The sequence below is a fragment of the Otolemur garnettii genome, unplaced genomic scaffold, assembly GCF_000181295.1.
Source record: "Otolemur garnettii isolate 467f Iridium unplaced genomic scaffold, OtoGar3 scaffold00030, whole genome shotgun sequence".
Classification (NCBI taxonomy): Eukaryota; Metazoa; Chordata; class Mammalia; order Primates; family Galagidae; genus Otolemur; species Otolemur garnettii.
Window position 1 is genome coordinate 9,871,083 of NW_003852425.1, and position 26,975 is coordinate 9,898,057.

Consider the following 26,975-nt stretch of genomic DNA (forward strand, 5'->3'; position numbering starts at 1 on the left):
CATGATAAACATAGATTCCAATATCTATGCAAAATTGTGTATGTGTATTTGAAAGGGAGAGTACGTGCTGTAGGAAGAGGACTGAGGCAGAAAGATTTGAACACAGGTACTATACGAGTCTGACAATTAAGTTTGTGAACTCATCCCAGAGAAAGTGCTACACACCTCATTGCTGAGTGTCACTATTGTTGCCTTTGAAGTACTCTGCCTAGTCCATCCTTCAAAGCAATTTTGGAACTCTTTTTCTTAAATGGCCATCAGAGCTGTTATCATATTACCTTTGATATCCTGAATGTCATCAAAATGTTCTCCTTTCAATATTTCATTTATCTTCAGTTAAAGAAAAAACTCAGGGAGGGCCAGATCAGGTGAGTAGGAAGGAGGTTCTAATACAATCATTTGTTTACTGGCCAAAAACTCCCTCATAGACAGTGCTGTGTGAGCTGGTGCAAGAGCCATGTGTTGTTGGCCAAAATTGTCTGTTAAGATTTTCCTGTTTCTCTATAGGTGTTTGCTTGATCTGCTGTGCTTCTCATAACTAATAATTTTGATGTGCAATTCAATGAATTTCTGCAATGTTTTCATCATTTCTGCTTGGTATTGGCCATCCTGAGCTCTGTTCATCAGTGATATTTACTCTCAGAAAAACTTTTAATCCATTTGTACACTGCTGATTTCTTCATGGAATTATCCCCATAAACTTGGACTAATAAGTCCCTGATTACACTTCCCCTGTGGCCAAGTTTAACAAAAAATTTATGAATATTTGTTTATTGCTCTAATTTAAGCTCTGATATTCTCATGATGGTACACAAAAACATGCAATAACAATAATGAACACTACTCAGTGAAGCACTGCCACACATCGACATGAGCACAACTGTGAGACACTGATATGCCAAGATTATGAAACCTTACCAAGTTGTTTGTACAGTGCTGCCAAAGTAGGAGCATGGTGGCAAGTTCACAAACTTAATTGTCAAACATCTTATTCTTGGTCCATCTGATGAAACATATTTGTATGCTATTATTCATAGCTATAACTATATAGAATGCATAATGGAAACATTCTCACATGTTTGCTCAGCTACAGGCACTGAGTGAAACAAATTTCCAGAAAGAATCTCTGCAATTTGTGTTAGGGAAGAGGAACAGTGGAGCTAGGAAGAAATCTCTAACCATGATCACATTTGGATTTTCTCAGAATACCCTTTAAAAAGGGGGTGTTTCTCAGTTCTGCACCAATGATTTAGAATCTAGAAGTTGAGGGGAGAATCTTGATTTCTCTCCTCCTGGAAATATTCTGTCTCACCTTCTCATTGAAGAGTATAGGGAAGAAACAAAACTTACCTAATAATTTCTAGGCTGGTAGCAAAGCCAATGTCTACTGCAGGGCCTGAGAAGCTGCAGCTCTTCACCCTTCCCATTCATGGGCACAATTTCTGCTCCTACGGGTTTGCTGGGGGAGTCAACCTGTAATGAATTAATTATAGAAATAAACTTAGCAATCTAAGAAAAATGGATAAAGAATATGGACTGAGAGTTCACATGCACAAAGTAAATGGCTTTTTCACACATGAAAATAAACTAGATCTCTCTGATAAAGATGAAATAAAACTACAGTGAGATATCATTTTCATGTAGCAACGAGACTGAGACCAACATTTATGGCTCCTTAGATAGAGGAGAGTGAACGGAAGTAAGCATTATTGTTTGTGGAGGTGGAAACTTACAGTTTCTTTCGAAGTATATTCAGAAATATCTATCAAGATATGAAGTAAAAATACCAAAATATAAAAGCACATATCACTAGGACTTTTCTTACAGATAGAATCACCCTAATGTGCAAAGCCATAGAGTAATGATATTATTACAACACTGAATACTGCTTGTAAGAACAAAAGGCCATAGATAATCTAAACATTTAGACAATGGTAAAATGCTTAAATAAACTGAAAGCTTGTACAGTAGAAATTCATGCCAAATAGGAGTGTACCCGTCAGCTTGAGTTGCTGTAACAAAGTACCTGCATAGCTTAAATAGCAGACATTTATTTCTCATGGTCCTGGAGTCTGGGATGTCCAATGTCAGGATACCAGGGTTGGCTCTGTTGAGGGATTTCTTTCTAGCTTACAGATGGCTGGCTTCTTACTGTGTCTTTGCATGATGGAGAGAGGAATCTCTGGTGTCTCTTCTTTTTGTAAGGGCACTAATCTCATTATGGGAGATCCACCCTCATGACCTCATCTAAATCTAATTACCTCCAAAGTCTCTACCTCCTAATACCCCCATGTTGGGGATTAGGGTTTCAACATATGAATTGTGAAGGTGGGTGGCACAAATCATCAGTCCATTCTAGGGATGCTCTAATATGGACTGATTTCCAAGATATTTTGTTAAATGGAACAAATTGCACGTAGGATAGTGTGCAGGTGCTCTGCCAACCTCTCCTCATTCACTGTTCTCCAACCAAACTGGCCTTTCTCTGTCTCAGATAAGCCAAGCTCACTGCAGCCTCAGGAGCCTTGAGCTTTCTGTCTCTTTGGTCAGAATGTCTCTCTGATTTTCACATACCTGGCTTCATATTTCAGGTCTCCGTGCAAATTCCATGTCTTTAGAAAGCCCTTCTAGCCTCTAGCAGCTTTATCTCACTGAAAGAATCAGCCTGTGTTGCTGAAATTGTGAGCTATCCCTAGTGAGCTTGTGAAGCAGAGTCCATGACAGCCAGTGTTCTCTCCTATCACTGGTACAGAGTCACCCTGTTTGATTTTCTTCATAAGACTTAGCACTACTTGAAAATATCTCATTCTGAAAATTGTTTTATATTTGTTACTAACCCTTCCCTCCAGCACACATTCCAACTTCCTAGGATTTAAGATCCATTAGAACAGAAATTTTGTTGTATTCATCCCTATGCCTTAGCATTAAGATCTATGCCAAATACAGAGTAGGCTCTCAGTTAATGTTGAATAAATAAATTAATCTGTGAATAAAGAGATATATACTTACATGTATGTACATATCATACATATACAGAGTGGTCATAAAGTTTGTGTGCAATTTAATTATGGTCTCCTATATGTCATATATATATTATGTATATATATATATATGTATGTACATAAACGTACATGTGTGTGTATCTATATACACATCCACACAAACACACACACACATATGTATATATTTGAAAAAACTTCCAGACAGTTACCAAGAAAACATTAGATTGGTATTTTCAGGGAAGGAACAGGAAGGAAACTCATGTTCCAGTTCCAGCATGAGAGAGAAAGTACGTCAGGCACAATGCCTAATCTAGGCCTTATAGGTGAGGACTTTACCCTTAAAGGGCCACAGTATAAAGCTTCCTCAGTAGCCCTCATTTTACATTTATACAGGGATCACAGACCTACCATGAAAAGGAGAATTGCTCCCTTACATTGAAAATTAGGTAGGAATATGGAAATTGTTCCTTGGCTCCAAGCCCACCACCATACCCTGCTCCATTATGCAGAATTTCAGTTATGCAAACGACATCTCTCAGGGTCCCATGGAGGAAGGAATATGTTCCTGATAAGTTCTACAGTTGGGATCACCAGAGGGATGATAGGTTCTACAGTAGGGATCACCAGAGGAATACTGGAATCTGGGGAAAGCGGGGCTTACTTCCTATTACTGTTTCCTGTTGGGCATCTCGAGTAGCAACCCCAGTTTGGCCACTGCCTCCACCTTTTCTAGTACTCCCAGTCCATTCTCACCATGACACCTAGGAGAGGCCAACTTGAGACCCAGGCAGCTGAGTAAGAGCCACACTGCACTCCTTCACCAACTGAGTTATTCCTCCTCAGCCTGGGGGGGACCTCCAGCCCAAGTCCCTGCTCAGATGTTCATGGGTTTACTCCCAGAAGCCTGAGCACTGTTTCTGTGGGGACCATCTCCTCACAGCCCATAGATTAAGGTCATGAGCTCTAAATACTCTAGGCTTAAAGGTGGCAGTTGCTTCCTGCTGTCATCAGTCTCCCTTGGCATCCCCCTTTTGCTCCTTTAGCCTTTCAGCAGCTACACCTGTATAAGTGATTCCTTATAATTATAACCAATATGGTTTCTGTTTTTCTTCCTGGAACATAACCGGTATAATCTTGCTTTGGGCCTTCTCCTGGCCTACACTCTTTCCTTGGGCAATCTTCACCTAGTCCCATTTTTATGCTCAAGATGCATATCCAATGTTTTATTTGTGATTCATATCCTAAAGGCTAACAGGCATCTCAAATTCATCTTGTCAAAAAATGAACACCCAATGCACCCATCTATTCCTCCCCCTGAATTCCCCACCTTGGTAAACAGCACCACTATTCATTCATTTCTTCAGTCCAGAGTCCTAGCAGTCATCCTGGCTTCCTCTCCTTCCCTAAGCATTCACAACCAGCATGTCTGTGTGGCATGTGGGTAACTTATCTGGAACTGCACCCCTATCTGCCCCTCCCCATCTCTTCTGTGGTTGTCCTGGGCCAGATATCCTTCTCTATCACATCACCTGCTATGATTGTCTTCTGCGTAGTCTCCAACTTTCATTCTTGCTTTCCTAGAGTTTTATCCTGCATCACAGCCATAATAATATTTTAAAAATGTAAATCACAATGAAAATTAGAGTTAAATTCTTACAATGGCTCTACAGGACCTGGTCTGTGCCAATACTCCAACTTCATCTCCTCCTACCATCTTCTCCCACTGACTGCACTCAGACTTAGGGGCCTATGATCTTGATTATTTGTCTTTTTGTTTGTTGTCCAAATATATAGGGTAGGGACCTTCCTATTTACTACTGTTTCCCCAGCATTTCCAGCACCTCAAATAGTCTCAATTCCCTAAAGGGCACTCAGTAAATATTGGTTGATCAAATTAGTGAATGAATTGTTTTAAATTGTTTTAAACCTCTTTATTAGGTTTAAGATACCCCAGCATCTAAGTCCTAATAGTATATACATTTTTTACCACTTTGGAATGGAAATCTACAGAATGATATTTGTCTCCTGTCTGCTCTCCTTTCCTTTCACACTTCCTAGGAAATTTCTCAAGGAAAAGGAGCTTAGAGAATCAAGACTTGATGACATGGCTGATATTTCCTTTGGATAAATGATGCATGAATTACCGAGGTCAAAGAATCTACAAGATTTTTATAATAGAGAGATTGATGGCCTTTAAAAATATGTAGAGCAAGATGAAACAAATGTTTTCAGTAGATGTTCAGGTGTTCTTTTCTAAAAATAACATACGTAACCACAAATCAATGTTTAAAGCCAGATGGTTAATGAAGGCCAGCCAGGAAACTCCTATAATTCACAGTAATGAGTATGGTAATGAGATCCCATTATAAACCAAACTGCAGCATGACATACTGTATCTATTTCAAATAACAGCAATTTTGATTATTTCATATTTTTCAAAGCTCCCAAACTTAATTTGTAGAGAAAAATATTAGAAATCCTGAGTGTTGAATTAATCACGCCCAGTTAATCACAAGGAAGGTGACCTAAATTTGATTAACAAGACCTGTTTAAATGTCACATGTCACCAGAAAGAAAATAATACGCAAACCCAAATAAAGGTTAAAATCTTTCAAACATGAAAGAAGTCCCATCACTATGGTTGAAAAGAAATGTTTTCACTTCAACTCTTTGATGTCTTTACTTTTCAAATAGGACCCTAGGAAAGGTTATGTTCTGTTGAACAGAATCCGTTAGGGACTTTGCCACTATAGAAAAATGCCAGGGATTGAATTTTATTTTTAGTATCAAAAGCAAATATTTATTTTTACACTTAAAGTTCACCTCATCTCAGAAAGGGTAGTTTGGAAAAGCACTCGCAGATGCCCAAATGGTATGGGTAGGAGCACTGCCCCATGAGTATGGTTTCATGCAGCCACTCTGCTCTCAGGACACAAATCACACTGGGTCACTTTTTCAGAAAGGGCTTGGAACTGAGTAGTGAGAAATCAAGGGCTTCAATGCCCATCATAGTTTCCATCTGATGTGAATCAGCTGCTCACACATCCTGTGCTTGTGTAAGCTTTTACAATTGATGTGCAAGTTTGGTGCTGCATATTTTTTAGTAACTATTATTTTTATTAAGCTATGATTACTCCTAGGAATTCTGAAGAATACTTTTCCCCAAAATGTGACAGCACTAAAGATAGATAAGCTTGCACAAATTCTTCTATAAAAATTTTAAATATAATTTTAGTTATATTTACTAAAGATTAGAAGTTTCTCTTCTAAAAAGCAGAGGGTGGCTCGGCGCCTATGGCTCAAGCGGCTAAGGCGCCAGCCACATACACCTAAGGTGGTGGGTTTGAATCCCCAACCCAGGCCCGCCAAAAAACAATGATGGCTGCAACCAAAAAATGGCCAGGTGTTGTGGCGGGCGCCTGTAGTCCCAGCTACTTGGGAGGCTGAGGCAGGAGACTCGCTTGAGCCCAGGAGTTGGAGGTTGCTATGAGCGTGATGCTATGGAGCTCTACCCAGGGGGACAGTTTGAGGCTCTGTCTCAAAAAAAAAAAAAAAAAGAAAAGAAAAAAAAAAGAAAAAGCAGAGGGTTTCTGGTCTGGAAGCAAAAAGAAAAAATTGAAGGCCTGGGCACCATATTGAAAACTAGAAGGCTAAGTGAATTTACTTATCCCCACCCTAGTTTCCTGTACAGTGGTAGCCAGCCTTTCACCATCCAGGGAAGAGATGGAAAGTTTCTGGAAAATAATACTAACCCAAGAGGAAAATTCTAAGGATGATAACATCAGAAGTTTCTCATGTAAATAGCCCATCCTGATAACCCCATATCAAAATCACAGTCTATAAGGTCCATTCATTCAAAATAACTAAAGGAATTTAAATGTGCCTAACACAAAGAAATGGTAAATGTTTGAGGCAATAAATAGCCCAATTACTCTGGTTTGATCATAAACCATTATATGCTTGTATAAAAACATCACATATACCCTATAAGTATGTGAAACTGTTACCATCCATAACCAAAAAAAAAAAAAAAAAGAATTCTTAGAAAAATAAAAATGATCAGTGAGCTATTAAATATTACAAAATATGAAAGAACAGACAGTATATGCCAAATATACGACAATAATAGATATGCATGTCTAATCATATATAAAATACAATAAAATGTGAAAAGAGAACAATAGTATAAAATATAAGACAATCTGGGCATTTTCAGATACGGGAAGCTAGCTATAATTTGAAAGATAGAGACCAAAACAAATGGGATTTAAAGCAACGCAGGAAACAGAGACAATGCAGGGAAAAGAAGCCTAAAAACAAGAAGGAGAACAGTGTCAATGTCTACAAAGAGATAAGAGGAGATCACCCAGCACAGAAGAACAGGATGGAATAATAAAGAAGTGTTCAGATAACAAAGAGTGTTTACAAATTAAAACTATTATAGTTAAACAGGACAACTTAGGAGAAGGGTCTTTGGGAAGACTCTTGAGAGAAGATTTAGAAAATTGTTGAAGGGAGGAGGAATAGTGATGAAAACACATGAAAAAAACGAAGCAAATGAAAGCAATTTTAACTCCACAGAAAACGAAATGTTGTTCAGGAAAGGAATAGTTTGCACCGTGCATAGAATTGACGTGCTCATGGTAATGTACTGCTCTGCAGCATTAATTTGACCAAAAGTACGACAATAGCTCTACTGGAAGGAAAGGGAATGAGGAGACTAAGCCTGTGTGGAGAGGCTGAGAGTAGGGGCAGGAAGCCACATGGAATCTCACCTTCCACGGTCAGAAGACTGTTACCAGGGCCAGCAATTAAAAATTAACCAGCAGCAATGAAGAATGCTGGCTGCAGTTGTGGAGCACAGGACAACATAAGCAGTGACACAGACGATTGCTTCTGGGAGGGACAAAATGTGGAGGAAGGGTGAGGCAACGCTGTTTCACGTCAAACCCTCTGAACAACTGGAGTTTTTAGATGTTCTATACGATTAAGCTTAATAAAAATAAAAATTAAAAGAAAAGAAAGGACGGGACAAGAACAGAGGCAGCACAAGGCCTCAGTGAACAGCATGCACGAGGAAGAAGCAGCCTGGCGGCCAGTGAAGTTGGGCAGCCCTGTGTGTCCAGGACCAGAGAGGTGCAGGGGAAGAGAGGAGGTCGATGCCCACACAGTGAGCAGCGTCCCTGAAGGAGACAAGTCAGCAGTGGGAGTTAAGGGGCTTTGACTTCCTGAGGTGTGTCATTTGTTAATTCCTGGCTCTGCCTCTGAATAGATGGTGACCTTAGACAAGTCACCTAACCTCTGTACCCCCTGGAAGCATAGCTGTTTTTCATTCTTCTTTGCATTCTTCAAAGCAGTAGCAAAGACTTTTGCAGATAATAGGCACCCAAAAGCTTCTTTATAGATTATTTGCCTTGCTACTTTCTTTGGGAAGATAGCCTCTCAATTTAAGCAAATGTCTACCACACGTTTGTGTAGAATAATCTATTTGGATACTGACAAGACATGTAGACTCAAGAAATCATTGTATGACGTTTTTTACATAATATAAACATGGCCCAAGCAAATTTCAGTGTTGCAATCACCTTGAAAAGCAAAATCACTTAAAAAAAAAAGTATGACTATTTTTGGAACTAAAAAATATGCACATTTATTACTGAAAACTTTGGAAAATACAGAATTAATGTTGATCCCACCAAGCAGAAATAATTATAAAAGAACATGAGTCGAGCTATTCTTTTATTTAAAAATTACATATGCACTTATACTTTTTATAAATTTGGAAATAAACTATGCATTTTGTTGTTGTTGTTGTTGAGACAGAGTCGCACCCTATGCCCCTGAGCAGAGTACAGAGTGCAGAGGCTTAGTAGCTCACTGCAACCTCAGACTCCAGCATGTGGGCATCCTGCTGCCTCAGCCTCCGGAAGCTGCTGGGATTACAGGCACTCGCTGCGGCGCCCGGCTGGGTTTTTCTCCATCTTTTTCATGAGTCGGGGTCTCACTCTCACTCAGGTGAGTCTCCCTCCTCAGCCTCCCATGGTGCAGGGATTATAGGCGTGAGCCACCATGCCCGGCTACACTATGCATATTTTATAACCCTACTTTTTTAATTAATATGTTATGAATATTTTCAATGACTCATTGTTGTTCTCACTGTCATTTTTATGGTTTCACAGTGATCAACAGATATTTAATAATTGTTTACTGGATATATCTAATATTCTCCATGGTTTCCCTTTATAAATAATACTGTGATAATAATCTTATGCACAAATTTTCACATACATATCATTTCAATGGAAATAATTCCCAGATATATAATTTCTGGAAAAAAGAGACTGTATTTTTTAAACTCTTGATACTTAACTAACAGAATATCTCTCCAATTGACATGCTCACCAACAGCCCACATTTCATCCTTTTTAAAATTGGCAGATAATAATTTTACATATTTATGATGTGTATTGTTTTGCTTTGACATATGTCCATGTCACAGAATGATTACATCACACTCTTTAACACATCATCACCTCGGCTGGGCACCTGTGGCTCAAGTGGCTAAGGCACCAGCCACATGTGCCTAAGGTGGCGGGTTCGAATCCAGCCTGGACCTGCCAAACAACAATAATGGCTGCAACCAAAAAATAGCCGGGCATTGTGGCGGGTGCCTGTGGTCCCAGCTACTTGGGAGGCGGAGGCAGGAGACTCACTTGAGCCCAGGAGTTGGAGGTTGCTGTGAGCAGTGAAGCCACGGCACTCTACCCAGGGGGACAGCTTGAGGTTCTGTCTCAAAATAAAAAAAATAAAAATAAATAAAAAAACACATCATCACCTCACTTACTTATGTTTTTGTGGTGAGATGTTTAAAATCTACTCTTTTAATAATTTTGAAATACTATATATTATACATTATTATCATGGAATTTTTAAAAGTCAAATTCATACTTTAGAATACCCTCAAAATTGACAAATCTTGACTTTTGGATACAACTCAGTTTCTTACTAGACACCCTGTTTCTATCTCTAAATTATAAACTACTTGAGCTCAGAGAACACATCCTAAAAATTCATCTTTTATATTCTCCAAGATATCAAGAAAAAGTAATTTTATATTAGAACCTGGTGAATTAGGTCAAAAGTCAGACTGTGTGATGCTGTTTGAACCAAAACAACACAAATCTAAAGCCGTAAGGCTGATGGTGTACATTGCCGTCCAGCTTGGAAGCGCTGATATGTCTTTCCTGATAAGCATAGAGACTATCACAGGAGAGGAGTGGGAGATACGCAGGGGCCCACGTGCTTCCTCAGACGTGTCTCAGATTGTGCAGAGGTGATACTCAGTAACAGAAGTCCCAAAAGAACAGAACAAACAGTTGGGACAGACGTGTGTTCTGGTGTTACTCCGTATGATGAGACAAAACTGAAGTGACTAGAATTCACTGAAAAGCCTGAGGGAACAAGAAGCATTGCTTTCGGTTTTCTGTTTTTTTAATTGTCCTTTAACTTACAAATAGAGCAAAATTGGACTCCCAAAGCAGCCTGCAAGAGAAGCCGCTTTTACCTGCTGTCCAAGAGTGCTAGTCAGAGCTTCTTTTCAATACTAGGGTGAGAATTCATGGTGTCTGCGCCATGGCAGGACAAACAGAGGCTGAGCCGTCCCCTCAGACACACTGGAAACAGAGCCTTGCTTCTCATAATTCTGTTCAGCCCTGAAGTTCTGCTTTGCCTGGCCCCTCCAGCTGAGTCCCGGCTAGAGATTCCCCTGGGGTACCTCCCTCAGACCTAGGCAGCCAGCGACTTTCACCCGTCTATCCCTGGCACCTTCTTTCCTTCAACTTGACCACCTCCTAGATCAAGCCAGCTGAGGGTGCCGTTGGAAGAAACTGATCTCATGCCTTGGTGATAAGGAGACAGCAGCTGGTTTGGGGTTTGTTTTTGTTTTTCTCCTTCTGCACAGGGAGAGCCAGGGGAGGCTGCACCTCTAGAGCCCAGGCTGCAAGGTACAAATGTGGTAAGAGATGGGGTTGCAGGATGGATCCTGGGCTTTATTTAAACATCTGTGGGTAGCACTGAGGTCTCTGTGTTAGTAAAATTTGGTCCGATGGTCAAAATTGTAAAGGGGACAAAGTTTGTTTTCAGTTTAAAAAGAAAGAGGGATCCTTCAGCACCTGTTCCAGGTCACAGGCCAGCCTCAGGGGTTTCATGTTTCTCGGCTCATTTAAATCTGACAACATTCCAGGGTTAAGGTAACTATTCCTACTTTAACAGATGAAAAAACAGAGCTGAAAGAGGGGAAGTCATGCCTCCAAAGTTAACCAGTTAATAAAATAGAAAAGACATAGCATAAACTCGGTCTGAAGAATTCTATTATCCCTTTTAATAGGCCCTCCCCCTTTTCTATTTGCTTCTTGGTGTCCCCTCTTTTCTTCACTTTTCTATTCAAACTGACTTTCAGCCAGCTACCATGCTAGAAGGGGTTTAATAATATAAATCCCAGTGTATTCATTTTTTAAAGTTTTGGTTACATGTGAATATGAAGCAAACTCGGAATGAAATTCCAGTGGTAAAATTTTAGATGCCAGTTTAAGACAAGAGCTCATTCAACGTTATAGTCTCGGAAGAATAGGCCAAGATTTCTAGTGGGGCACCTGCTGGTCTCAGTTTTAGAGGATCCTGAAGACGGGGCCACATGTCTTTGTCCATCTCCATTTACTGACTTGGATAGAACATGCTGAAAAACCATCTTTGATGAGAATGATGAAAACCTGTGACTGGATTTATGGGCAAAAAAACAGAAAAGATGGTTGCAGAATAAGAATTTCTTTGTATTAATATCAATGTAATTTGCATCTTTTTTTCCAGCCTCTCAAATAAATCACTGTAAAAATAAAATCTCACTATCAATCCTTAATCCATTAACATGAACACTCACCATAATTGAGTGAGGAGAAATGAAACATTTTTCTTGTCACCAGAGAAAGAAAATGTGTTACGTAATTCTCTGAAGTGTGCGTTTTGGTAATGCTGAAAGAAATTGTGATTAGAAGGAAAAGAAAAATATTTGCCCCTGATCTTACATAGAAAAATGTCATCTCAGACATGATATTATATATGTGCCTTAAGAGTGTATTGAACAGATATTCAGCAGCCAGACGAAAAGTGAGATCTAAGCCCAGCAGGGAGCACTTGGTTATCACCCTCAACAATCCAAACAAATATTCACTGAACACCTAGTGTATATGAAACTCGGAGATAGACAATGGAAAAACTAAAAGGAAAGCATCTTAAAATCTCTTTTGAAGGGCACATTACACCTGTCCATCCATCTACACATTAAAAGAGAACAAAGCAGGGTGGCACCTGTGGCTCAGGGAGTAGAGTGCCAGCCCCATATGCCAGAGGTGGTGGGTTCAAACCCAGCGCCAGTCAAAAAAAAAAAAGACAAAAAACTGCGAAAAGAGAACAAAGCAAATGGTTATTATTGTGTTGACTGGCTCCCTTAAGCAACCTCATTTTATCTTGTGTCTCTGTGATGTTACATAACTAGTCTTGCTTATGAAAGAATAACCTGTTGCATTCTACAATGATCAGTAAATAACTTCTTTTTATTTAAAAAAATTTATATTAAGATGTTAGGCTTAAATATTTTAAGATGAAAAGCTTTAAAATTAGGTTATTAAATATGAAATTTCCAATTTTCTCAAGTACTAAGTTTCACAGTTGATATCTCTGACAATTCACTTTCACACTTCATGTTTTATTGTTGATGTGAAGGTATAGCCTCATATTTCAAATATATGTTTTGGCTTGTGATTCTCTTTCAAAATTTTTTTAGGGCAACTTTTGGGAAACCATGGATAAGTCAAGAATTAGTGTTATTTCTGAATATGAGTTCTGTTGTGGAACCAATGCAGTGCAGATAACTCAAAATGTCAATGAAATGCTTGGAAGGGACGCGGCTAATGAACGAATAGTATGTTGATGATAGAAGTTCCATTGTGGTGATTTTAATCTTGAAAATGAGACACATGGGTGACCTGAGACCAAGGTGGGTAATGATAAGCTGACAGCTATAGTGGAAGCAGATCCATCTCAACCTACATGTGAATTAGCAGCAAGGTGTGACATTACTATTCCAACAGTGTTGGACCATTTGAAACAAATCGGTGGGCAAAGAAGCTGGAAAGGTGGGTTCTGCATGAATTAAATGAGCATCAGAAGAGAAATTGTCTCAAAGCTTGCCTTTCTTTACTGGCAGACGTAAAGGTGAACGATTTCTACATCGTATTGTTATGTGTGATGACAAATGGATTCTTTTTGCCAATCGCAAGCATTTGTCACAATTGTTGGATAGAGATGAATTGCCAAAACACAGTCCAAAACCAAACATTCATCAAATAAAGCTAGCGGTATCTAGTCCAGCGCTGGGATTATCCACTAAGCAGGGGTCCTCAAACTTTTTAAACAGGGAGCCAGTTCACTGTCCTTCAGACTGTTGGAGGACCGCACTGCAGGCCCTAGGACGAGTCGGTTGCTAAGCAGGATAGGCAGCGGTGGCAAAAACACCCAGCAGTCAGATAAATGTCCTAGGCAGGCTGCATGTGGCCTGTGGGCCGTAATTTGAGGACGCCTGCATTGTGAAACCTGGGCAGTTGATTATAGCAAATGTCTACTGCACCCAGCTGGATGACATGATGACGATGCTTGTGATTGGGCAGCTGAGACTGGTCCAGAGAGACAGGCCAATCTTCTTGCAAGACAATGGTGTCACAGAAACAACACTTCTGAAACTACAGAGGCTAGAATTGGAAATGCTCTGTCATCCACCATATTCACCAGACCTTGCACCAGCTGACTACCACTTCTTCCAGACTTTGGATCACTTCTTGAGAGAAAAGTATTCAATTCTCAACAAACTGTGGAAAACGCCTTTTGAAGACAGGCACAGTGGCTCACACCTGGGAGGCCAAGGCAGGTGGATTGCTTGAGCTCACAGGTTCAAGACCAGCCTGAACAAAAAGTGAGACACTGTCTCTACTAAAAATAGAAAAACTGAGGCAAGAGGATCTCTGGAGCCCACGAGTTGGAGGTGGCCGTGAGCTGTGATGCCATGGAACTCCACCTAGGGCAACAGTTTGAGGCTCTTTCTCAAAAAAAAAGAAAGAAAGAAAGAAAGAAAGAAAGAAAGAAAGAAAGAAAGAAAATAAAGAAAGAAAAGAAAACACCTTTTGAGATGTTACTGCCACTCGCTCTCCAGGCTTCTTCACTGCTGGCATAAACAAGCTACAATTAAGATGGCAAAACTGTGATTAATTATACTTACTTACTTTCATTAATTGTACTGCTTCTTGTTTGAGATGTAATAATTTTGATGTGAAATAGAACATTTCATATTTGATGACCTAACAATATAGAGCATTTGGTATACTCTTTATTCAATTTTTTATAATATTAACATTTTACATAACCAAAGCACTTATCTTTTTAAACTAAGAAATTACCATTGATAGGATACTGTTAAACTACAGACTTTGTGTAGACATTGACTTAATTTTCCTACTAATTTCCTTTTTTAGAAAACAGTCTGTGACCTTATTTAAGATTCCAGTGGCATTTGGTTTGTCATTTATCCTCAGTCTGACCCTCGGTCCTTTGGTTTCACTACTTTGACCCTTCAGAAGGGTACTGGTCATTATTTTGCAGGGCGTTCCTCAGTTTGGGTTTACTGGGTATTTTCCAGTGCTTGGACTGAGACGTGCATTATTAGCAGAATACCACAGAGGTGATATGTCTACCCTCGCAGCACCCTCTCAGGGGCACGTGGTGTAGATATATCTTACTGGTGATGTTAACCTTGGTAGAAGCTGTGCCTGCCAGATTTCCATTCTGTAAATTTACCATTTTCCCTTTGTAATTAGTACTGACTGGTAAAAAGATATGCTTGCGGTGATACAATTGTCCTACTTCCCTTTAAATTTTGTCCATGACACATCTCGGTTTTGCAGAAAAGACAAACCTAATCCATGGGTGGAAGCAATTGAGCAGTGACAGCAGAAAGCAGGAGGGCCTGGCTGCTGTTACAATGACCTGAAAGTGGAGAATCTTGGAATTGCAAAAGGGAACAACTTTCCGTCAGCATAACACCAAAAAAATCTCTCCTTCTTTCGATAATTTGAGGGAAGAGCTAACATGACTGGAAAAGAAGCACAGCCAAACAGAAGGAATTCCAGACCATTCCCAGTTCCCAGAGCTGCATTATCATTCGTATTTCTTAATTCATTTTTATATCAGTGACTTATATGTTTCACAGATGGTTTAAAACTTACACTTCCAGCGTTCCTCAGATCAAGTACATAAGGAACTCTAGACGTGGGGAGTTTTGAGTCATTACATTTTGGCAGACTATGGAATGCCACTTGTTTGGTTTATTAATTTTCCCTCAACACTGAATTACAGTATCACAAAAATCTATATTCAAAATCCACAACATAAACCTGCAGAATTATTTCTATACCACCTGCCTTAGCCATAAGAGGCAAAATCGTCTTCAATCCAAACTTTATAGACTCAACTTAACCCTCTAAGAATTCCAACCTAACTGGAGCATGCACAAAGGAATGTCACTATTAGATAATTTGTCACTTGGGGAAGAAGCTATTTGAACCTAGCTCATGTAAAATACCAAAATATCTTTATTAGGAGTGAATCTGTTATGTGCAGTTTTTCTCTAAGACAGTCATAGCGTTAATAGACAATATTCTAGTATAGTTAGTACTTTCCACGTGCCAGTCACTAAGCTCTTTACGCAGATTATCTCATTTACCCGTATGACCTGCATTGTAAGTGGTGTCAAGAATTGTGAAGAGTCTGAGATTTTACCCTACTTGCAAGCTACCAAGTTAGCCTGCTACAGTTCTATGGTTACTTACAGAAAACCGGAGACTCTTGGGTCAAAGACAAAGGGATTTTTTATCCTCAGAAATAGCAGCAACCAGAGTATCACCATTTCTGTGCACCAGTTCTTCAAGCCCCAAAGAAGATCGGGTGAAACCTGCAAAAATAGCGGGTTGATTTACATTATAAAAGCTATGAATTTAGGGAAAACAAACGGTTTTTTGTTTTTGTTTTTTGAGACAGAAGCTGTTGCCCTGGGTACAGTGGCGATATGGTGTCATAACTCACAGCAACCTCCAACGCTTGGGCTCAAGTGATCCTCTTGCCTCAGTTTTTCTATTTTTAGTAGAGACAGGGGTCTCACTTTTTGCTCAGGTTGGTCTTGAACTCATGAGCTCAAGCAATCTACCGACCTTGGCCTCCCAGGGCGTTAGCATGTAAGCATGCTGTCATCTGCTCCCGAGGAGGACATCGTCACTGTCTTCCAAGGCTATTTATTGCACAGATATAGTCCAGAAGCAAGGCAGCTAGTGTGTGTGCTCACAAGACTTACAGAAATTTGAGACACACTCCCTCTGTGATTAGGTACTGTCATGAGACAGTAGAGAGAATTACATGCATTTATATAGACCTTCCATGAAGGCATAAGAGTGCTTACTTTTTCATAGCAGTGTCCCGGTGTTTGCAAGGGCCATTCATTACATGAAACATCCTCCCCATGAAGTGCACCTATGTGAGCACACAAACTATAAATGAGTGGGGTTGGGCATAAAGATTTACCCCAAATAAATTTTTCACTAGGTGTTTTGAAAAATATATTGTGCCTTCGTCTCTGAAGACAACTTATAAAGGGTAAGTTTTAGCTTCCATGTGTAATTTCACACCTACTCTGCTCAAGGAGGAAGTATGCTACAGTGGAAAAAACATGAGTCTTGAATCTAACAGGATCAAGTTGGAATTCCAGTCTATGCTTGCTAACCTCTCTGAAACTCGGCTTTCCCATCTGTGAAATGGGAATTCCTTGTAGGAATGGCAGCACGTGGGTGCTCCACAGCAGAGAACAACAGTGATCAATTGTAGGATGGTTGTTAGCAAAGGCCTTTGATATCTGCTGCTTCAAAATTGGGAAATTCGAGAATAAAACCAGAAAGAGATTTTTTTCAGCCCTGTTTTTCCATGTACATACTTTTTTAGGAATTAGGGATATGTTATATTGAATCTAACTTTTGCACTGAAACGTTAATTTTAAATGTGGGTAAAAATTCTTCCAGCTGTCAAAGCATTAGCTTTTAGCAATGGAAAGGTTGTTGTTCTCTTCAGAGGTCTCCGCATATTTCTTTTAATGACTTGAAGCAGGAAAGCTTGTCAGTGTTCCTAACACGATGCGAATAAAATACAAACAAAGGGTGGTAACCAGAGTCCAGAGGAATTCTGGAGTCTACATTTGCCATAACATGTGTCCTACTGATCGATTCAAAGAGTCTCGTGACTTTACACAGGGAATTGTGCTGTGTTACAGACAGCTCTCTTGATCTTTCACCCATTCACAAGGCGAGGTGTGGGAAGATGAATTGTTTTTTATATTCACTTGAAAGTTACGACACAGCCAAGAGGCGCAGGCAGGAGTGATGCCTGCATGGTGGGCCGGCTGCTACAAAGGAAGAAACACGCTCATCAAACGGTCCTGTTTTTCAGCTCTGGCAGATGGAGGAACATCACATTCTTTGGTGAGTTCTTCCACTCTGTAAAATTTAATGATTTGCCCTCCCTGCAGATTGCTGAACAAATTAATGTCCATGATAGTTTGATGCTGATTTGCTTTGGAAAGCCTCTCAACTTTAACTAATAGTTGCAATCCAAATTAACAATAACCAAGGAAGTATGGAAATTATGGGTGCATTCTGGTAATTCACTACAAACTAAGCTTGTTATCTGCATGAAATACAACTGTGGCTCCATGAATAATTCTCAAAAATGTTGAATTTAAAATGAGCACTGGGTAGGATAAACAGTAGTTGAATAATACTTAAATTCTACCATCTGGTATTCTAGTATTTTAATGAGAGCTGGGTTTCTTTTATTAGGTGTTTATTTGAGATTCTCTCTGTGTGCATTCTTTCCTTATGCAGAAGGAGCTCTATAAATTGTGACCGAGTAAGAGGTATGATTCAGGACAATTTTCTTTTATAGTAATTCTCTTACAGGGAAACATGAGTGTTAAAATATCAGCCAGTTTCCCAAAGGGGCAAATGAAGAATTCCTGAGGGAGTTTGTCTGATTTCAGAGCACTTATTTGTAAGACTCCATAAGGTTGGTGCGTGTGGTATTGGGTGGGAAGAGCGTATGGTAAAGAATACTGATGGGAAACAAGCAAACACGATTAATAGTAGGGACAGGGCAAGACACAAAAAATAATGTGCTTTAATGGCCTTTGAGAGAAAAATAAGAGACTCAAAAATTTTTGAAAACATGAAACAGGCATCATGAAAGGAAGATTTAATGGGCTTATCATGCTTGAAAAAATATCAGTTATCTCCTCAAAAGTTTTATACCAAGTGATTCCAGTGACTTGAGGTGAAATCCACATGAGAATCATCCTTTTTTGCTCCTGACCTGAGAAATTCAATATAAGGTTACATGGAAGAAGCAGGAGATGATAATAATGACATTTACATAGCTCCTCACTGTTTACCAGAATGCTTTCACACCATCATCCCCGTTGACAGACACAGCGATGTCTGCATAGGGGAGTAGAGCTGATCTCATCATCCCTATATGACTTGCAGGAACAAGTTCAGCTGCCTAGTGACGGCACCTTGAGGTCAGTTTTATTTTTCAAAATAGTCGACTTTGTTGTATTCCAAATTTGCACTAGCCAACATGGCAAGGATATTTGGGTACATTCCAAGCAAAACTGTAATCTGCATGAAGCATACCTTCCTTCTCACTCCAAATTCGGTTCTTATTGAATTATACAACACCTCCTGCCAAAATCGGGCTCTGCAACCAACTGAAGAATACATGGAGTCATCCCTGAGCTCCCCTAGGCCTCAGTTGCCTGGATTGACATCGCCAGAAAACTTAAAATTTTACAAAGCACTGTTGTTTCCATCATCTCATTTAATGATCGTGGAAACTGTAAATACTCATCTTTTTAGTGGAGTAAATTTATTTATTTATTTTTGAGACAGAGCCTCACTTTGTCACCCTTTGCTAGACTGCCACGTCCTAGCTCACAGCAACCTCAAACTCTTGGGCTCAAGCAATCCTCTTGCCTCACCCTCCCCGGTACCTGGGACTACAGGCACCTGCCACAACGTCCAGCTATTTTTAGAGACCAGGTCTCATTCTTGCTTAGGCTGGTCTGGAACTCCTGAGCTCAGACAATCCATCTGCCTCAGAGCTAAAATTACAGGCATTAGCCACTGTGCCCAGACTCAGGAGAGTAAATTTAAATTCAGAGTTGATGAATGGCTAACCCAAGATCATGCTGATAATAAACAGTAGATCCAGTTCTGTAGCCCGCAGACTTACTGTGAATTCTGGGATTGAGTTAAGTGCTAAGATCTCTTCCAATTCCATCTCCCTGACTTCAAAGACAGGGAGAATCTAATGTTATTGACATGTCAATAGTATTTTATTAGCAAACTGTACAATACTTGGAACAAAAACCAAAATCTTTTACCAACTAGTTAAGTACCTTCTGACACCTGCCTTCTACAAGAAATTGTGCCAAATATATTGCGAAAAACAAAAGATGAGCGGAAACGTATCTTTACCCTGAAAGAGTGCATGCTCTAGTCTGGGGCATAATATATAAACAACCACTGACAGAAAAGGACCACAGACAATGTGCCCTGGGAGGTAGAGAAGGTAGGTGACCTTAAGCCTTAAATCAAAGAATGTGTTTAAACTTTCAGAGATTGGAGCAAGGGAGCAGAAGAATAATAACCCAGAAAAATCTCAGGTGTTGCCTTTATTAGCATATTTCTTCTGTACCAAAGAGACATTGGATTATTTTCCTGTAAATGATATAATAACAACATTATTTCAACTTTATTAACTATCACTGTAGCCCTCCTACCAAAATTAAAAGTTATGCAACTTTCATTCAGTACCTGAATATGATTTTGAGAATCACAAATCTGTAAAGCATGTAAATTGTAGGTACCAGCTTCACCCTTTGTCTTTAAGCAATATTTTCTTCCATGCTGTTATTGTGCATTTTTATCAAGACTTGCCAAAAAAGTAACTCAAATAATCAGTTCAAATTTTTTTCTCTTCATCTAACTTCCAAAAGTACGTGAGAACACGGGAACAAATACAAGATAAAAGAACAGAAAAACAACAGGAACAAAGGACCAAGGCTGCTGAGTGTTAAGAACTGACAAAGTTTTCCACTACCCATAACAATTGTGTGGCCTTATCAGGTTGTATCCTGTGACATTATCTTTAAGCCAAGACAACTTGCTCATTTATACTTAACTTGTAACAATATAAACAGGCAGACTTTCCCCATGAAACAAGTAAGATGGATGTCAGGGCAGGCCTTGGACTCAACTGAAAACTGGATAGTAGATTGCTTTGGCAGCAGATTGAATAAGTAATACCTGGGCATCGATTCCAAACACTCTTTCCTTTTAAATTTCAGCAGAGCATCAAACATCAGGCAACTGTATCACGTAAGTAGGCCCAAAGTAAGAAGGAAATTACAATAATGTAGCTTGCCATACAACTTCATTTCAAATAACATCTTTCACATGCACTGGTTTGCTTTACCAAATAAAATAATACAAGAAGATGGACAGCATGGGGCATAAATTACAGTGGTGCAAGGACATTAAATGTCGAACAAATTAAAGCATTCCATCATGAAGCCAAAAGCAGTGGGAGAAAACATGAAGGGACCCAGCAAAGTGTACAATTTTAGATGATGTATAAGAGACTCAGATATTGATAAGAAAGCTGTATTTCTTCCCGCCTATGTTTTAAAAAATGAAATACTTACAATTCTCTTTTAGTAGAACGCTGTACATCATGCATTCAATAAAGCTGAATTTTAGAATGCTGTAACCTAAATGTTGCAATCAACCAGAAAGGATGAGAGATTCTGTGTGAATGATCAAACACCCCCCAAAATGAGCTTTACGTAGCAAAACCCATTTACAGACGTTTATGCCATAGTGGCTTAGAGCCACTTCGAGTATTGTAATCAAACCAATCGGATTAACTTTGTCCCTTAGAAACAGTGTGCCCCTGGACACCGTATGGCCTCTCTGTGGCCCAGTTTCTTCATCTCTGATATGAGAATTACAATAATACCTGTGTTACAGCGTTGTCACAGATTAAATAACAAAACTCGTACAAAATATTTAGCACCAGGTCAGTGGCACAGCGTTTTAAAATGTTAGCTGCTCTGACTAAATGTTAGATAGGAAGATGAGATGTGAATCCCCACAGGAAGTCCAGACCCACCAGTGAGGACCTCGGAGTCGGTCCCAGCCTGCAGGTGTTCAGATAAAACAGTCAGGATTCACTGTAGAGCCCTGGCTCGCCCTGGCCTGCTCCTGTAGGGACCAGAGCAAGTCCAGGCATTCCAGGGTATCAGTCTCTGATGTCACCTGACTTTTAGTTTTCTAATCAAGAATCTGAAACAGCGGAGAAGCGACACTTTTTGACTCTAGCAGGAAATCCAGAGTGGATCTTTTGTGAAAAGACACTCACGAAGGGAAGCCAGGGCAAGTGAGCGGTTTGCGCTCTGCTGCGGGCCCTTCCTGTTCCCTTCTGTCCCAATGACTTTGAGGAATACAGCCCCAGTGGAGAGCCACCCCAGCACGAGGGATCCAAGAAAGTGAGAGAGACTGAGACAGAAGCCACAGTGTCTTTCATGAAGTGACATGCCATGATTCAGACTGTGCGCACACACACCGGCCCTGCACCTGCCCGAGGGCGCGCACCCCGGAGGCCAGGCCCCATCTGGGCGGCCACCGCGCCCCCTAGTGGTCAACCGTTCTTCTGTCCAGGCCATTCCCGGACGCTCCTGGTCTGTTCTTGACTATGCTCCAGGTCGTCTGCTTTTCTCTTCCTTCCAGGCCAAACTATCATTCAACTACCATATAAAGCTGAAGTGTTCCTTACTCAAAGCACACGCCAAAATAGTTACCCTATTACATATAACATGAGTACTTCAAGGCTTTTTATCTGATGTTCTTCCACGTAAACTGGAATGTGTTTACTGAAGAGCTCCTTGAACTCTCGGCTCATGGGTCTGTAACTGACTCTGCAGCATCCTGCTTTCTGATAGGTTAGAAATCAGTGTGATTAGCATCAATAGAAGATGCCAAAGAAATGCTCGCCTTGAACTTTGCTTTCCTCTGGGTCTTTGCTCAAGGGTCTATTTATAGCTTTCTCCTTTTTCCCCCACGCTTCATTATCTGGCTTCACAGCCTAACTTCAGCGGCACCTCCTTCAGGGAGCCGCCCCTGATTTGTTATCCCCCACCCCCCAGCTGCTGTATTTACATTTCACCTGAACTTCTGTCTTCCCATTTTACCCTCTAGAGCAATGATTTTCAACTGGTGTGCCGGGAGAGGACCTTAGGTGTTCTGTGAAAAATTCTAAAAATCATTAATTAAATTATTTTTGAAAGACGTTCACAGCACAGTAAGTATATAATTTCTTTACTCTTTTTTTTAATCAACATAATTTAACAGAAGTTTAACTAGTCAAGTGTCCTGTGAGACAAAAAAAGGTTGAAAAACGCTGCTCTAGAGGGTAAGAAGTCACCAGCCCCTGCTCCTGTGACAGATCTGTGTCATCTGTTTCACCAGAGTAGCACTGGAAGCCACTCTGTTAGGTGGTGGAGCCTGGTGAGAAAACCCTTAGGCAAAGAAATTCCCAAATCACTCATTAAACACACACACACACACACACAAATTTTGCAACCATCATAGCAGAGTCCATCGCTCCGATCCTATGATAGTGTGTTTCCTTTCCTGGAACCAGTAAATGTTTACCTTCCTGACTGTCAGTTAGACAGCATGCTCTTTCAAAGCTGTTTGTTCTATGACCTTGTGGACCCAACCCAAACTGGGCCTTGTTTCAAGCAGCGCTTAGCAGTCGCCCTGGAGGCAATGGGGGCAGCACTGACCCCGGCTTCCTCAGCCCTACCCCGATTTCCTCAGCCTTTACTGACTCAGCAATGCTCAGGGGCTGAGATACTGAACATGTCTTACTGTGTATGGGTTATTCTTATCTCTTTTTATTAAAAAAGAAAATGCGGCAGCTTTCAAGAACATTACCCAACTGCATAGGGCGTAGTCTGAGTTCTGATGTGAAGTGTTCTATGTATTTAATAAATAAGTTCAAGTTCCCTAACTTCTTCTGCTTGCCCCCCATTAAACCATTACACACATGCCTGCACAACCACACACCCCCAAACCCACACCCACGCCCATTTTTTTTTCTGCGCATGTGTTTTTGGGCTGTTTGCTGATTCTCTCAGTCTTGAGGACATGAAGGCAAAAGCAAGCGGTCCTGGGTGTGCTTCCTCCCTATGCGTGTGAAGGCTTCACAGAGCTACCTGCCAGTTTCTTCTCTACCTCGGGCACTTATAAAACCACAAGCAACATTCCAGTGCCGCACAGCCTTGGTGAATCAGTGTAGGGTTCTGATTTCTAACAGACCTGGGATGAGGTCTCCCGTCTGCCATTTAGTAGCTGCGTTGCTTTAGACAGTTAATTACCCTCTCTGGGAATCACTTTATCTCTGAAATAGTGTTGACACTATCTGCCTCATGCTGTTGGGAGTAATAAATGAGGTAAGGAAGCAAAGTTTTAATGATGGCATACACTAAATGTCCAATAAATTCTAGCTAAAAATAATAACCTTTATAAAATATAAATGTTTATGGTGGCATAGTGTTCCATCAAGTGGAAAATAAAAATTATTTTTCAGACATAACCACCCTGATATATGATGAAATGCTTCTCATGCACCCACAGACTCTTCAAATTCCAAGTCTAGCCACTTAAGTCTGAAGCACTGACTTGGTCCCTGAGTGCAGTGACCTCCCCGTCTAATTACAGTCCTTTCAAGTGGGAATGTATTTCAGGGTATTCCTGCTGTGTCCTCCCCTTCCTTCATCCTGGATATGCGGTTCTCTCCAGTAGAGCTAATGGAAATATTTGCTTGCTGGCATTAATGTTTATGTTAAGAATAATCTTGGGCTGAGTCCTAGGTTTTCTGTATTGATAGTCAATATTACAGGTAATGCAAGGAAGAATTTCAGGATGTTTACATATCAGGGAAATTAGTGGTTAAGGACCCGACAAATGAATGGAAGGCTTTGCAAAGATCAAACATGTGTTAATGAGGAAGTTGTCAACTTCACGAGTTCTGTTTGAGTCCTCTGGTTATTTGTGAAACCAAGGAAACAGGAAAATTAAATTCTGCTGATCACTGCAGAGGGAGGGGAGGAGTTTGGGCTGAAAAATTATTCTTTTTTTATTCTTTCTTTTTAATTACTAAAGCTCTGTAAATAACCAGCACTGATTTACATTACATTTTACTATCAGTATCTATAAATTGGTTAGTCCTGGTGATAATTAAACAATAAACAGTGACATTTTACTAGGATTGGGTTTTGTTTGATTTGTTTTGAGGAAGACGGGGGTGTTATCACTGGAATGATATACTGAGGAGGCTTCTTATTGGAATCTACAGAATCCACTGTTGCAAATTTGAGCAGAAATGGAATTGATGGAAGAATATTAGACAGCTCGCGGAGTATCTGGTAGGGCCAGATGATCAGACAGCAAACCTGAGACCCAGGGTCAGCTGCCCCTTCTCCAGGAGAAATACCACAGAGGTATTCAGTTCAGATGTCCAGAACTGAATTCCAGAAATGGAATTCAGCACTACCACCCCAAGCCCCAGAAATGGAATCCACCTTCCCTAGGTGACCTGCTTCTTCACACAGTCCCTTCAAATCTGCCCTCCAAAGACAGTCTGATTAGAGGATGCCTGTGCCCGGAGGCAAGCAGATGCAAATTTGCTGTCTTCTGCTTTAGGAAGACAAGACGTGTAAGGGGGGGAATTACCTTGGTGTAGAGTCAAGCAGCTCAAGAGATGAACGGACGTTATAGGGTCAATTATTCTGAGTGCTCTGTATACACTGATTGTGGATTTCTGGCTCTGAGGAGAAATTGCCTACCATCAAGTACTTCTCAGCTTGCTGCTGATGGACCCACACTCCCGAGATCCCACAATTATCCAAGCCCTTTGCTGCCATGAAGAAGACTTGGCACTCATGAAACACCTGGGTCTGCTTCTTGCAGTCCTGTGTCTCCCATACCCAGCAGGAGCATGGGGGGTGGTTAGGTGACGAAAATGAAACTGACAAAGAGCATGTGTGTGTGTGTAGATGTACCACTAAACATCACATATTGACCTCACCTCTGGTATATGGTTGGATACAACTGAAACAACAGGAAAAGGAGTAAATGTTTTCTTAGAAACATTTCTTAGAAATGTGATGGTGTAAGAGGAAAATAGGATGCATGGCTACGGTAATTATGAAATGTCCTGTAATATAAGAAAATAATATATAATTCCACCATGATTAGACATGCAATCCTAAGGCAGAATGCTAATTACTCACTCTAATTGAAAATAGAAGGATTAATCTAGTCAGTGTTTCCAAATAATAACTACAGAGTAGTTGAATGGGAAGAAAATAAATCTATTCTTCACTGATATATTTAGAAACTTTATCAATTGTTGACATTCATAGCTAAAAAGGATTTGATCTGTTTTGATAAATGTAATTGTAAGCCAAACAATTCAGAGATGGAGAGAATTAATAAAGATACGTCAACGTCATCACGAACCAGGTTTGAATAACTGATTAACGAATGATGAGTTTCTCACTGAATTATCTAAGTACACTAAAGCATTTCTCTAGTATTACTTAATAAATGTTAAAATATCTTTTAAAATTAAAATGTGGCATGTTTATTATAGGAAATTTAGAAATACGGATAAGCAAGAAACTGAAATCACTCATGTGTATTAGCCGCAAAGCACCATAGACTGAGTGGCTTAGACGGCAAATGTCTGGAGGCTGGGAGGGCGGAGCAAGGTGCCAGTCACTTCGGTCCTGGTGAAGGTTCTCTCCCTGGCTTGAAGAGGGCCACTTTCTTGCTGCATTCTCACCTGGTGGCTGGGGAAGGGTGTGAGGGGTTGCGAGTGGGGGAAGATGGAGGGGAAAGGAGAGGCAAGAGGGAGAGAGGGGAAGAGAGAAGGCAAGGGGGAGGAGGGGAGAGGGAGAGAGAAAACACTGGCATGTGCACAGCAGGTGTATCAGGTGCTCCTCAGATGTCTCTTATAAGCACTAATTCTATCATAAGGGCCCCACCCTTATGACCTCCTTGAACCTTAATTACTTCCCCAAAGTCCCCTGCGTTAGTGGTTAGGGTTTTAACATATAAACTTGAGGAAGGCACAAACCTGTGTTGAATGTTTCCATTCTAGATTTTGCTTAAGAACAAAAGTTTTGTAAAAAGGGAAAGTATACTGAATTATAACTTACTTTCTGCATTTCATTTAACACTATTTTGAGAATATATTTCCACTTAATTGAATAATTACGTAAATGAATATGTAAGAAGTATTTTCAAAATCTTCAGAAACTCTTCTGTAATGTCGGGTTAATGACAGCATTGAATTATGCTGTAAGTATATGCTGTTATCAGTTTCCCAATTAATCCATTGATGAGCACTTATATTTTTTCCAATTTTTAAGTATTTTAAATAGTGCTATGAAGAAGATTCTTGTAACCATTTCTTTTTTGACTCCTTATAATTATTCTGAGTGGTGGATTTCTGGGGCAAAGACTATACATATTTAAAGACTTTCCAGGAGATTGTCAAATTTCCCTTAAGAAGGTTTTTTCCTGGCTCGGCGCCTGTGGCTCAAGCGGCTAAGGCGCCAGCCACATACACCTAAGGTGGCCGGTTCGAATCCCCAGCCCAGACCCGCCAAACAACAATGATGGCTGCAACCAAAAAATGGCC

At 40.3% G+C, this 26,975-nt stretch overlaps 1 long non-coding RNA gene across 2 annotated transcripts; it reads right to left on the reverse strand.

Annotated features, from left to right (window-relative positions):
- Nucleotides 1-1,364: 1,364 nt before the first annotated feature.
- LOC111725033 lies at nt 1,365-21,723 on the reverse strand. Of its 2 annotated transcripts, none has more exons than XR_002773199.1 (3): nt 21,375-21,723; nt 15,935-16,056; nt 1,365-1,473 (listed from the first exon to the last, which is right to left on the reverse strand). It is a non-coding gene; the product is annotated as an uncharacterized LOC111725033 (long non-coding RNA). The 2 variants fall into 2 exon arrangements; XR_002773200.1 differs by lacking the exon at nt 1,365-1,473 and adding an exon at nt 14,229-14,288.
- Between the last annotated feature and the right edge of the window lie 5,252 nt (nt 21,724-26,975).